The sequence below is a fragment of the Pristis pectinata genome, chromosome 6 (assembly GCF_009764475.1).
Source record: "Pristis pectinata isolate sPriPec2 chromosome 6, sPriPec2.1.pri, whole genome shotgun sequence".
In the NCBI taxonomy this organism is placed as follows: Eukaryota; Metazoa; Chordata; class Chondrichthyes; order Rhinopristiformes; family Pristidae; genus Pristis; species Pristis pectinata.
In genome coordinates, this window is record NC_067410.1 from 74651104 (window position 1) to 74666132 (window position 15029).

Sequence of the window (15029 nt, forward strand, 5' to 3'; positions counted from 1 at the left end):
GCCCAGCATTTCCAATGAACAATTTCTCATTTATTATGATGAAGTTTAGGGAAGGAATTCCAAACCATGGAGGCTTGGCAGTACACTGCCAGTGTTGTAACAATTAATTCAACCTTCAGTTTTATCTTCACAAAGTAGGAAACAAATAATCTCCCAGAAATGTTGGGGAACAAACTGTCTAGTGAGAGGGAAGAACTAAATGAAATCAGTAGTAGTAAGAAAATGGTGTTCAGGAAACTGAAGGGATTAAATACCAATAATTCCAAGGCCCTGATAAGTCTGCATCCCAGAGTATTTAAGGAAGCAGCCCCACAAATAGTGGATGCATTGGTAGTCACTTTCTAACACTACTTAGACTCTGGAACAGTTCCAATGGATTAAATGGTAGTCTATGTAACAACAATATTTTAAAAAAAGGGAGAGAGAAAGCAGGAAATTGTAGACTGGTTAGCCCAACATTGGTGGTGGGGAAAATGCTTGAGCCCATCATAAAAGATGTAATAGCAGGGCACACAGAGAAGAGTGACTGGATCAGACAAAGCCAACATGGATTTGTGAAAGGGAAATTACACTTGACAAATTGACTAGAATTTTTTGAGAAGGTAACAGCAGAATAAAAGGGTCAGAACAAGCGGATGTGGTGTATTAGACTTTCAGAAAGCTTTCAATAAGTTTCCACATAAGAAATTAGCAAGCAAAATTGAAGTGCATGGAATTGGGAGTACAGGTGACTTCTGTGTTACGGCCATTCAGGTTATAGGAATTTGTTCTTATGGAATTCACAAATCACTACCCAAAAATCTGAGATACAGAAAAAAATTACTCTTATGGAATTTATGAGGGGAAAATATTAAATAAATAAGCACAAAACATGAAAGAAACAATACATTTTGTCTATTTTTATTTTTTTCATGTCACATTTCTTGAAGCATGCACAGATAATGTGTGTTTTTTGGTGAAGTCAGTTCATTTTGCTATCTAGCAGATTTTTTCTCAAGAGTTATCCATGTTATTTACCCTCAAGATGTCTGAAATAGGGCCAGCAAGTTTAAGTGCAAGTTGTAAATCTAAACAACCACTACTATTTGTTGTGAGTTATATCACTAAACTATCTTACTTATATTTGCTATGTGTTTACAATTTTATGTCTCAAACTGAAGGCTGGAACGTGGTAAGCATCTGCAATCACTTGTGTCTCCAAACGCAACTGCTTGCCACTTAAGAGATTGCCTTGTCAGTTTCCAAACCAAATGTCCTAAGTGGTCCCCCACCGCTTATCTACGACAGATAAGGAGAAGTTTCTTCTCTCAGAGCTTGTAGAATTTTCTACTACGGAAAACAATTGAAGATGAACCATCAAATATACTCAAGAAGGAGTTAGACCAAGGGCAGGAAAATAATGTTTGGGGTAAAAGATCAGCTATTATTGAATGGTGGAACAGCCTTGAGGGGCTGATGCCATATTTATGCTTCTATTTTACATGTTCTTATGATTAGATCTTAAATCCTTAAGGGTGCAATTATAGTTCGGGGTGGCATTCCAAGTCTGAATAGTTTTGATCTGTTTTGATGCATTTTCTGTGTAACAATGTTATTACTTCCTGCTGCTTTGTTCTTCTTTTGTCAGTGCAAACTCATTCAGCGGAGATCTTTTCCCAAGGCACAGTTAATGCTTCTTCAGCTGTGAATGCAGTCACCAGGACAGATCTCCACACACAGCAGAACTGATTGGATTTAGCATCTGCAGGCAAAATGTCCAATGTTATATGTAACATTCAACACCTTCTACTCTGGCAGCTGTAAAATAAAGAAGGAACATGGATCCTTCTCAACCTCAGTACAGTCTGGACTGCTTACAGTCAGGTTAGTATGTTTGAAATCTAGTCACTCATTATTGTAATGAATGGAAATGTATGCACAGCAAGTCTTCACAAATAGTAGTATGTTGATAACTGGATAACCTGCTTTAATATTGTTGGTTGACTAGTTATTAGCCAGGAGCATTTCCCTCCTCTGTCTAATACCATAGGATCCATTGAGACTACCTGAAATGGCAGATCAGGCCCTAGTTTAGTGTCTCACTTGACAAATCAACCTTCCGTCACCACTGCACTGGAATGTCATTTGCACTATGTGCTCAAGTGTCTGTAGCAGGACCTGAACCCACAATCTCCTGATTTGAAAGTATGTGTGCTGGTCGCAGACACTCAGCTGATAACTAAAATATGAGGAAAAGCTTAGTGGACATAGAAGAATATTCATGTATTTAATTGTTTTTAATTTCCTAGTGTTTTTAAACACTAATATTTTCTATTCTTTATATGTTTTTAAGTATTTAAAATATTAATAGCATTTTGAATGTTTGTGAATTACATTTGCAAATGTTCAATTTCCTTAGCAGTATTTGTGGGCAAAAAGACTTTGGCAGGGTTCAAACAACTTTCAAAGCAGTTCTAGGGGTGGGGCCTATCAATCACAATTGAATAGGCTTTATGCTACGATGAGTCTCAACAGACAGTTGAGGGCCAGCATTCCAATGGAAGATTTTGCCCAAGGATCACTCTAACTAAGAGCAGGCTTCAAGGGCAAATGATCAGTGAGGTTTGTTTATTGTTAAGGGAATTGTCTATGAAAGTAGGGAGGTTATGTTTTAGCTGTAGGCATAAGAATTAGGAGCAGGAATAGGCCATCTGGCTCTTCGAATCTTCTGTACCATTCATCAAGATCATGGCTTGTCTTCTACCTCCTAGAGCCATTGTTCTGCATTATTCTCATGCCCTTTAATATCCAGAAATCCACAGACGTCTGTTCTGGTTGAAAATGATTGAACCTCATCAGAGTAGAGAGTTCCAAAAATTCAAAACCTTCTGTGAAGAAATTTCTCCTCATTTCAATGCCAAATGGCCCACCCCTATTTTGAGATGGTGATCCCTATTTCTGGACTTCAGCCAGGGGAAACATCCTCCCCGCATCTACCTCTTCAAAAATCTAAGAATTTCATGAGGTATCTATGCATCCATCTAAATTGTAGATACCAATCTCTGTCCAAACACCGATCTTTTCAGGAGTAACACATTAGTTACAGCCTGCCCACCTGGAAAAGATACATTTATTTCTGCTTCTCACTTTCTGCCTGTTATTCAATTCTCAATCCATGTTACAAATATAATCTTCAATTCCATGTGCTCTAAACTTATTGACTATCCTCTTGTGTGGGACATTATCAAAAGCCTTCTGAAAATCAAGATGCACCACATCCCTTGGATTGTCTTTACCTATTCTATTATTCCCATCCTCAATGAACAATAGATTAGTAAATCATGATTTCCCTTTTGTAAATCCATGCTTACTCCGTGCAGTTCTATCACTCATATCATGGTGTTCTGTTATTACAACCTTCATTATAGTTTTTCCCTACTAGTGATGTTAGTTCCCTACTAGTGATGAGGTCGGTAGTTCCCTGTTTTTTTTGTCACTCCTTCTTTATATAGTGAGTTTATATTGGCTGGTCTCCAGTCTGCAGGACCCATTTCAGATTCTGTAGAATTTTGGAAGAAGGTAATTGTTATGAGAAAGGTTATTTTGGAATCTTAAAGATAGAGGTATCTGGACACACAGTCTTTGTACTTTAAAAGGAGGATTTTATTCACAAAGACCGATATCTGGAACTGACATACAGCATGAATAAGATAGAGGTCAGTTCACCAAAAAACAAAGTCATTCTTGTTGTTAGGCTTCAGTTAGATGGAAGAAGCTGGGGTTGTTCTACTTTGAGCAAAGATGTTTGATGGGAGAACAGTTAGATGTGCACAAGATGTGCACAAGATGTGCACTGTTTTAGATGTGGCAAATAAAAAGAGGCTGTTTGCATTAACAGACTTTTTGAGGACCAAGGGATAGAAATTAAAAATGATCGAGGACATAAAGGATGTGAAAAATCATTTTTTGTGCAGAGAGTGGTTATGAACTTGAAATCACTGCCTTCAGGGTGTTGGAAAAGAGTAGATCAGAGCTTTCAAAACAAAATTGAATTGGGACAAAGGAAAATAATTTGCAGGAATACAGAGTAAAAGCCAGGGAATGGAATTGAAAAGGAGATGGCATAGACCTGATGGGCAGAATCACTTCTGTGCCATTATGATTCTGTATCCTCATTTCCTTATTAACATTGAGTTGAAATTACCTGGACTAGTTTAATATTTCTGTCAGATGACAGCAGATTAAAGGATGTGGCTATCCTAATGACAATGCATCAAAGACTAGTTCTTGAAAGTGCTTCTAAAAAAATTTAATGAATCACTTTGAAAAGAAAGGTCACTGCTCTTGTAACATGAATTGATCACTTCTGAAGTTTCATGTGCAACCTCATTTTTAATTTCATTTATTGAGCAATTTATCATAAGTACAGAAATGATTGCTATTCTGTTTCCATGTTGAGTCAAATTTTCTGGAAAAGATATTTCTCATTAGGTTTTAGAACTTCAAAAAAAATGCAGACAATGCAGACGAAAGGTAGTGGAAAATAAACTGATGAAAGGTCATCAAATTGAAACAATGGCCTGGATTTTGCTGCGAGTTCGGAAGTTCACAATTCATCATGTTGATAGTTGTCTTGCCAACTTTGGACAGCTTGTCAGTGTTGATTTCTAGGAATTAGTATCTAGATGGAGTGAAGCACCTTCTACCAGACATCTGTGGTGAGATCGAGCAGAAAAAATGCAGGGAACAAATGCAGGTTCAAGAGAGGCAAACCAGGAGTTCAAATGATATTTATGGGTCTAAAGAGGCAGAAAAATGAGCAGAAAAACTAAAGTAAGCTTACTTTAATTAATGCGTTCTAAAAATCTACAATACGAATTTTCTGCAAGAGACTGTTACTCAATACTTCTAATTTTCCAAGGGCAGAGTGGTCATTCAGCAATAATTACCATTTAATGCTATGGAATGACTTAGTTAGTGCTGATTACACAAGGCTTAACTTGTTTTATCAGTTTTGAGTTGAGGTTAGTGGGTAAGTTCCCCACAATTATGCCATCATGGTGAATAATGAGCAAGTGTCACCTGCAAAGATTATGGCAATACAGTTTGTTGAAGAAAAGCTTACTACTAGAAACTTCTGCTTTCTATGTTTAATATGTGGGGTACCAAATATTCCTTTAATCTAACACTGTAAAAGCAGTGTATGCTGAGAGTCTTGCATTTTGAGTTTAGCAAAGTCTGGGCCATTAACTCTGTTTCTATTTCCAGTGACACTGTTGATCAGTTCCAACATTTCCTGTTTTTATTTCACATTTCTAGCACCCATATTCTTCTGCTGTTGTATAAAGGGCGAGATAACTGGGAGGAGAACAGATGAGAAAAATCAACCTCAAACAAAGGGCTATCTAAATTCGGTAAAGGACAATGTGGAGACAAAGATGTGAATACTGACTAAAGCAGAGTTCAGTGAGATCGTATTATTTGGTCAGGGAAATTAGTGAACAATTAATGGATCTGTGGTGAGAAATGTCCAAACATTAATGATTGAAGTATTCAATGAGGTGCCTTCAGTAACTACCAGCAACTGCCTACTTTCTGACAATCCTTTGAAGGGGCTGGGTGTGGTGGATAAAACATTCAAATGTGAGGAAGCAACCTTAATGGCTCCTTTTCCTATTATGCTCAGTTTGGTTACCATACATCTCTTGGGTACCCAAGATTTCAATTGTGATGGTCATAGCATTCATGTGAAAATAGATTGGTGATTGCTTCATTGTACTTGTGGTCCCCTACAGTAGAGATGCTGTATATTAGATTGTATTTGATTAAATTCCTTATATACAATCAAAGTGATCTCATAGTTATCTTTGCTCTGCTGCTTATGAAATTTGGCACATATTCCCTGCTGATGCTTAAAAGCAGCAGTGACGTAGCAATTCATAGCTTTGTTCACCATAATGATCTAAGGCAGTATGACTCCTCACCACTCATCTGAAGGACTGCCTTGAGAAGAGATGATCACATTCAGAGATCTACTCAATAACATTTAGCTGACGTCCTCAGAGAAATCTAGGTTTCATGTCTGTTGGCAATAACGTCGAGCTAGGTAGAATGCAGCATATCCACCTTGCATATGAAGGCGTCTATCTCTTATTGCTCATCAGAAGCCCCTCCAGACATAGTAGACAGAAAGGCTGTATAATACCAGACTTAGAATTAAAGGTACTTAAATAATAATAGCAATTGTTAAAATCACAATGGAAACTAGGAAGAGCTGCATAGAATGCAAATAAAAGTCCTTGAAGAACAATGTGATGCCATTCTGACAATGAACACATGAGCATAAGTATATAGGAGATAGGAGCAGGAATAGGCCAAATGGCCCCTTGTACACTTCAATAAGATTCCAGCCAATCTGACCTTGGCCTCCGCTCTACTTTCCCACCTGTTCTCCATTACCCTTGATCCCATACTGAAGACAAAAGATCTATCCTGACGGTTGAATATTTTCAATAAGGCAACCTCCACAACTCTCTGTGGTAGAGAGTTCCAAAGGTTTGTGATAAACTGTGAGAAGAAATTCCTCTTATTCTGTCTTCAATGGGTGATCCCTCATTCTGAAACTATGCCCACTGTCTCTTGACTTCCCCATGGGAGGAAGTGTCCTGTCAGCATTTACCTTATTAAGCTCCTTCAGAATCTTGTATGTTTCAATAACATCCCTCTGAATTCTGATGAGCATAGGCCCAATCTGCTCTACCTTTCCTCGCATTTCAATCATTTCATCCTCAGAATCAACTTAGTGAATCTCCTCGGTATTGCCTCTAATATAAATATACCCTTTCTTAAAATTGAAATGCTACGATGGTGTCAATAGATATTTGAAGCACTTTGGAGAGATGTGCACAAAAATCTACAGGCATACCCCAAGGCAGTACAGTAAAAGAGCAGCACTGTTGAATATGATATGAAAATGATGTCTTGGCTGCTCTTAGGTGGTGTAAAAGGTCCCCCAAAATATTTCAATGAAGAGCAGGATGGGTTTCTTGCTCAATATTTATCCCCCTTCAGTCAATATCACTAAAAATAGATTATCTGGTCATTACCACACTGTTGCTTGTGGTAGCTTGCTGTGCACAAAATGGCACTACTTTGGCGGTCTGGTGTTTTGGGATGTCCTGAAGAGGATTTGAAAGGCACCATAAAAAAACAAGTCTGTCAGATACCTTTAATCTATTTGTTGTACGGGCACCCCTATTTACATGATCTTCTCCAATGTCTCTAAGCTTCCAATATATTTTCCTGGGATACATTCATTAAAAATAATGTTCTTTGATGCTAGATGGTATGATTTAAGAGCCACATAAATGACATAAGATATATGATATTATTTCCTTGGTGAATGTCCTCCAAAGAACAGCAATATCAATAATTTTTCAGTGAATTACTGGTATTTGTGAGGAAGTCCATTCTGGTTTGTCTCCTGCAAGCTATTAGTTGTTCCTGCAGTGTTCTTTTAAAGTTAGTTCTGAAGCTGAAATGAAAATGAATGCTTTTTGCCAATTGGTTAACTAGCCTATGAGCAGTGACAACATTTCAATTACAGCATGAAAAGTTTTAATTAAACTATCTTTGTTTTTAAATTGTGGCCTTTTCAAATAGCTGTACAAATTTCCATGGGAACAGAGGAAATATCTTTTGTTAAATGGGAATCAATACTGCTAACTTTGTAAAATTCTTGAAGACAAATACATTAGCACTGGAAGGCATGGTGGAAAATGATTGTTTGCAGTCTGGATGAAGCAATCAGACAGGATGAAACTTTTGGGTTCCTGTATCTAGTGCTAAAATCTAGAGAAAATTGCATGCTACTATGTTTTGTTTTCTTTTATTTCAATGATTTAGAAGAGAATATAATCATTAAATTTCACATTATCATTTTCTTGGATTGCATGTCAAATTATTGTCTTGGCAATGTTTCACACTGGAACCTCTGTTGTCCAACCTTGCCCCTTCAGTTCTGGCTTGAAAGTAGATTCCTAGGTTAGCAGTTCTTCCATATCCAGCCCAATCTCCTTCCTCCAATGCTCCTCACTTTGATCTAGATCTGAACTATGAGTTCAAACCTCTTTATAGGAGCAGGAGGTATGGTGGACAGGTGGAGGTGATCACAGCTTTTAATGACTATACTGAATTCCATTTTGAATGTTCCCATTGAAACTGATTCCACCACCCTCTCATTATTCTTCTGCCTTCTCTCTGTCTGCTTGCCCAAGGATACAATCTTACCCAGCATTTTACTGAGGGTGTTGTGATTGTGGAAAATGCCACCACATGTTGGAGTTGAGGTGAATAGCAGTGGTGCTGTTAAGCAAAAGCTATATAACTGCAGGAGAGGGAAAGCAATTGTAACAGATTGAGATTAATTAAAGTAGAAAGAGGCTTTTAGGGAGCATAAGACCTTGTGGGATGAATGGTAATATTTGTGCTGCAAACTCTACATAATTTAATATAAAAAAGATTTGAGCTTTAACATGCCATAAAGAAATCTGGGCAGACCAGAAGAACAAAACACACACAGTGATGCCTACATTGCTAATGATTTTACATAGGAAATTCCCAGTAACACCATCTGCTGGTGAAGAGTGCAACTTTCCAGCACTGAAATGATGTGACGACAATAGTCTTGAACTTGCTGATGGCTAGATGGCAGGTCAAGAGAGGACTGCCAGCTAGATGCAGAGTGCATGGGAGAGTGTCTTGCATTTCTGTTTCTAAGCTCCGCTTCACAGAAGTTGAGAATGTGGTCGAGGTCAGATACAGGCTCATGTGACCTCCTGCTCTGACCAATGGACGTCATCAAGTCAAGGGGCTTTCCATAACTTTTTGAAATAAGGGGTTAGATACTCTTTGTATCTAACCCATCAACTTGAGGGCAACCATAGCTGGTGCATCCAGTGTGACTCTATTCTATTGAATGTTTTCCCCACCATTCTTTTCAAGCTAATTAAAGACTTTTTTTCTTTATTTAAATGTATATATGTTCTAATTAATTCACAGCAGCTGCATTTCTTTTTAAATAAATGTATCATTTATTTAATTTTTACATTTATTAAGTTAATTTTCTTAAATATTGTTAAATATTTTCAAATGTCCGCTGCCTTTCTGACACAGTCTTTGCATGGCGCCTTACATGCACCCCTTATTGCCACCAATCTTAGGAAACACATGACAACAAAAAACAAGTGTTGTCACACAGGGAGGTGAGCATGAGGCCCAGCGCAGATCAGTGTAATCCAGTCCAATGTACATCAAAGAAATTTAGGGCATGTTCTATGGGCTCAGACACCTATTGAACTGAACACCCCCTAACAAAAAACAAACACCTCAAAAAAAAGGAGAACTTTCAGAAATAAACAAAAATACAATTTTTTAAAAATAGCTAAAATGATTGATTTCAAACCAAAGGGAGTTTAGAGTCTGAAATAAAAATGTATGACCAAGCTTATAAAATAGGCAGACCAAATTGGCCATCACTGGTAACTAGATTCTGGGATTACGATGTTGATTAACCTGTTTGACTATTGCATGCCATGCACAAAATCCATGCTGTGACTACAATAAAATGATTTCAGCAACTGGCCAACACTTATTTCTGGTCTAAATGTACATCTGCGGAGTCCAGTTTCAAGTGCGCCTGGGGCACAATTTTAGGCTGGGTAGCCATCATTAAAGTCAGCCTGAACCTCCTAAAAGGGTTGCAGAATTTTGCCGTGGAATTCATTCCACAGGTCTCAGGAGATGACTGGAGGAAGCAGCCAATAAGGTGAACTTAAGGAGTCAAACCCCATGGAGAAAGATGTAACTTAGGGAGTCAAACCCCTCGGAGAAAGATGTATTGTCACAAGGGGGTTAATGAATTTGCATGTGATAAATGTTAGTGAAGATATTATCATAATCCATCTCCTACCAAGTGCACAGCTGGTATCATTTACCATTGCACCCTCCAAACCACATTTTATAGTTTCCACACAAAGTGTCAGTCATTTAACCATGGCAGACACGGTGGCCAGCCTAAGGTAGACACCAGCTGAGACAGAACATAAGAACATTAAAAATAGGAGGAGTAGTAGGCCATCTGGCCATCGAACCTGCTCTGCCATTCAATAAAATCATGGCTGATCTGGCCATGGACTCAGATCCACCTACCTGCCTTTTTCTTGTAACCCTTAATTCCCCTACTGTGCAAAAGTCTATCTAACTGTGTCTTAAACATATTTAATGAGGTAGCCTCTACTGCTTCCCTGGGCAGAGAATTCCAAATTTTCACTACTCTCTGGGAAAAGCAGTTTCTCCTCCGTCCTAAATCTACTCCCCCAAATCTTGAGGATATGTCCCCTTGTTCTAGTCTCACCTACCAGTGGAAATAACCTTTCTGCCTCTATCTTATATATCCCTTTCATAATTTTATGTTTCTATAAGGTCCCCTCTCATTCTTCTGAATTCCAGTGACTATAGTCCAGGGCGACTTAATCTCTCTTCATAGTCTAACTCCCTTGTCTCCGGAATCAACCTGGTGAACCTCCTCTGCACTGCCTCCAAAGCCAGTATATCTTTCCTCAAGTAAAGAGACCAGAACTGCACCCAGTACTCCAGGTGCGGCCTCAGAAGTACTCCAGGTACTTCTTCCGTGTAGTAATCAGTTAATGTAATTGACAAGTAACCTAAAGTAACCTGTCATATTTATAAGACAGTGCAGTATCTGTGTAAGGAAGACATAGGTTAACAGTGATGCATGATTTGCAGACCTAAGTGGAGCTGAAGAGGTCACACAAGATCTGAATTGGTTGTGGCATCTTCGGCCACTGGAACAAATTAAATTGTGAACTCTGTCAGAGACCATATAGGGACATCGAGTAGGGGCCTTTGAGATTTGAGAGGTAAAACTAACCACGTGAAAGAAAGATTCACACTGACTTAAGGACCACATGGAAGATAGGAAGGAGGAGAACAGACAGTAAACAATGTTACCTGTGTTCATGAGGCTTCAGGGGCCAAGAGCTGTAACCTATTGATCAACTATTACCTGTTTTTTATACATAATTCTATACATTTTGTACTGATCTCTCCTTCTTACGCAGTCCCTCAGGATCGAGGATGACTTGCTTCTACTCCAGTTCTGTGAGTTCTGAGGTTACTGATGAGAACAATACAGAACTCACAGGCTCCCCCACAGATAGGGCAGCAGGTGCCTGATGGGTTGGGCAGGTAGGTAGCGTTAGGCGATGCGCTCCATCTGTGTTTATGCTGGGCTTCTGACAAAATGGACCCTGGGTTCTCAGTGTCATCTTGAATGTTCCTCCTCCATTTTGAGCTGTCATGGGCCAGAGATTCCCAGGAGCCAGCGGGGATATTGCAATTTTTTAAAGAACTTTTAGAGAACATCCTCGAATCTTTTCCTCAGTCCACCAAATAATTTCTTCTGGTGACAAAGCTCAGAAAAGATTTCATGACCTTCACCAAATGGTGGGGCCTGCCCAACACAGCCAACAGAATATAATTAGGACCTCAATCATTAATAAACTCTTAATCTTTTACACATACTACTGGTTGTTGCTCATTTTGTCTAGTACAAGAAGTGTTCCAGTATTACTATGCCAGTGTTGTAACTGTATTGTACCTGTACTGAAGCGGAGCCAGTTCTAGGTTGTAAGTCTTCAGCACTACAGTTAAGATGTTTTCTAGTCCCATGGCTTTGCAGTATCTGGAGCTCTTGGCTTATTGCATAGAATGAAATGAATCGACCGATGACCAACTTCTGCAAGGGTAGGGACCACAGGAAGAGGCCAAGATGGATCATACAGTTGCACTCAGCCTTGTCTTTGGCCTGGTTTGTCATCATTTACTAAATCCTAATCAGGATCTTTACTTAACCAGAGGTAATTCAAACACTGGCCTATTGTAAAAAGAGGAAGACGCCAGTCCAACATGGTGCAATCTGTGTTGTAAACATATTCCCAAATAACAGATAATATTTTATAGGTCCATGCTTCAGATAGCCAATTGTCAGGTCTGCCATAGCTGTTGAAATAAAAATGAAGACTTAAATAGACGGAAATTCAGGCAGTTAAGTCCACCAGTTCACAATTGATTCTCCCTATGAGAACTGCTCCTTTGCAGAGACTCCAATCAGAATCAGTCTTTCTATTAAATAGAAATAGGATTAGTGTGGTTAGTTGTCTGTCCAAAGGGTCTGTTTCCTTGCTGTATCTCTCCATGACTCTATTTCCCAGACATCTATACTTAATACTTCAGTCCTTCATTCTGTGTTTTGGCTCATCTCAAACCCCTTGGTTTTGTGCACGCACCAGCTGGAACTGTAATCTGCAGGTCAAATATAATAAAGCTGAGATAAAACTGCACTTAATGGATGCTTCTTACAGCAGCAGAACTGCAAGTCAAACATTTGGGCTTGATAAAGTGTACTTCACAATGAATTTATGACTAAATAAACAACTTTCCATTAAATGGAACGTAAAACATTGTTATATAAACAAAGGGAGACATCTTATTTCATTTAAGCCCTGAGAAAATGGGTTTGTCTTGCATTTTACAGGCTAGTATGACTAATTATTTTCCTATCCATTTCTCTGTTAAGCAGTGGGATGGATATCTAATTAATGCAACATCTGTACTCAGTCTTACAGCTTAATTGAACTTGCATATTACTAAGACTTGCAAAGCATATTGCTAAGATTGTCCTTCACAATACTGTTCTTCTTGGAAGCTAGTGACTGATTTTTCAAGATCATCCTGTGGGAAAAATGAATGCTGATAGCAATGGTAAGAGAGACTATGTTATAGGTGGTGGATGTTAGATGCAGAATTGTACAGAGATGAGTCATTGCTTGAAAACTTTTATTCTCAGGAGTCTTAGAGCTCTCTAATAGTTTCAATCCACCACCCTCCCAAGCCCCTAACTATTACTTTGAGGATATTTGGGAGGCTAAACTGGATACAGTCTGAAAATTGAGATTGTCAATTGCCATTAAGCTGTGCCAATTAACTGGCCATCTTGTTGCTGCATCCTAATTAGTATGGTTCATGTGGATGGTGTTACTGAACTCTTCATTGGCTCTATGCATCTGTACTGTGGGTGGGGGAGTGGTGGTTGGAGGAAAGGGAGGGAAGAGATTAAAGGTTGTGTGTGGTCAGGGGAGGAAGCGGGGGGGGTGGTGGGGTGGGGTGGGGTGGGGGTTCTCCTATATTGTATCCCTCTCAGAGAGCTCCTACATAGCTCCCTGAAACTGCATCGAGAGTATTGCATTCAGTTCTGGTCACCCCATTATAGGAAGAATGTGGAAGCTTTGGAGAGAGTGCAAAAGAAGTTTACCAGGATGCTGCCTGGATTAGGATGCATGTACTATAAGGAGAGGTTGGACAAACTTGGGTTGTTTTCTCTGAAGTGGCAGAAACAAAGGGGAGACCTGATAAAAGTTTATAAGATTATGCGGGGCATAGATGAGCAGACAGCCGCTATCTTCTTCCCAGGGTTGAAATGTCTAATACTAGAGGGCATGCATTTAAGGTCAGAGGGGGTAAATTCAAAGGAGATGTGTGAGGCAATTTTTTTTACACAGAGAGTGGTGGGTGCCTGAAATGTGCTGCCAGATATGGTGGTAGTGGAGGCAAATATGATAGAAGTGTTTTAAGAGGCTCTTAGATCTGCCCATGAATGTGCAGAGGATGGAGGGATATGGACATTGTGTAGGCAGAAGGGATTAGTTTAGTTAGGCATTTGATTATTAGTTTAATTAGTTCTGCACATCATCGTGGGCCAAAGGACCTGTTCCTGTGCTGTACTATTCTATGTTCCTGTCACAACTTGAAGGTAGCCTGCTAGCTTCACCTCAATGGGTACATGCACTCTGACTGCAGGTACCAGCAATCATGGAGAAATTGAATCTGGCCTGAAAAACCATGAAGAATAGCACCACATGGGAGAGGGTGGCCCCATTTGCTGATGCCACTTTGGGACCTTGGTGGAGGAGACTAATATTGTACACAGTGTTCCAGAAGTGGCCTTACCAATGCTCTATATAACAGATGCATAAGTTCTCAACATCAGACAACCTGCCCATTCCAGGTATCATTCCAGTAAAGCTTCTCTGGACATAGTGGGCCAAAGGACCTATTTCTGTGCTGCACAACTCTACATTACGTGTTCAAAGAGGCATGCAGGGTATCATAGCAGCCCAGCAGTCTGCCCTTAGGCCTGAATGGGGCTCTGCACTGGGTTGGTGCAAAGGATCCATGGAACATAAGGCTGTTGTCCTCTCTCAGGAGAGAATCAATGGTGATCTCACCACTGCAACACTGCCAGTACCCTTGCTGATACCTAACTGCCATCCAGATTGCTACTGGTCATGTCATATGGGCATGATATGAAGCACATTTGCCAAGCCCAGTCCTACTTGAGGTCATCCTCCAAGGCCATCTACACTCTTTACTGAAAGTCAACAGCCTTGCACGACCTAGTGGCAGCTACCATGCAGCACCACATGGAAGCATTAGGACAGGCAAAGTCATATGCAAGGCAGGGATTAAAGGAATATAAAGGATTTTTATGCAGTAAGACAAAATTTCATTTATGATTTCTACTGGAATGATTATTTTACATTGACATTTATTTTTGCAAGAAGACATCTGATGGTCAGTGAGAGAAGGGAGACCAGGAGTGTGGGGATGTGGAGGAATGAGGAGTTTGGGTTATGGTTTCTGATACTGCCTTCAAATTAGTTGTTTCTGTGCTGCCCACACTCACTCCTACTCCATAGTTCCTGACCTGGTAGCAAGGGGAGTCTGCTCATTGTTTTCTACATGTAGCAGACTATATGAATATCGATATCTGTTCGGCAAAGAACTGTGGGTTCCTTGGGAGGAGTCCAAACCACATAATTGTTATTTCAGCTCCTCATGAAAGGGAGTTCTGTCACATTCTTTGTGTTAACATGGCCCTTGCTGTTTGCACGCTGCACACATCTGCATAC

At 39.6% G+C, this 15029-nt stretch overlaps 1 protein-coding gene across 1 annotated transcript in view; it reads left to right on the forward strand.

Moving 5' to 3' along the window:
• The first annotated feature begins 1768 nt into the window (after positions 1-1768).
• Positions 1769-15029, forward strand: part of scg2a (secretogranin II a) — a 40949-nt gene continuing 27688 nt past the window's right edge. The window contains exon 1 of the mRNA XM_052018364.1: positions 1769-1863. The gene's annotated coding sequence lies outside the window, so the exon portion shown is untranslated. The remainder of the gene's footprint in view (positions 1864-15029) is intronic.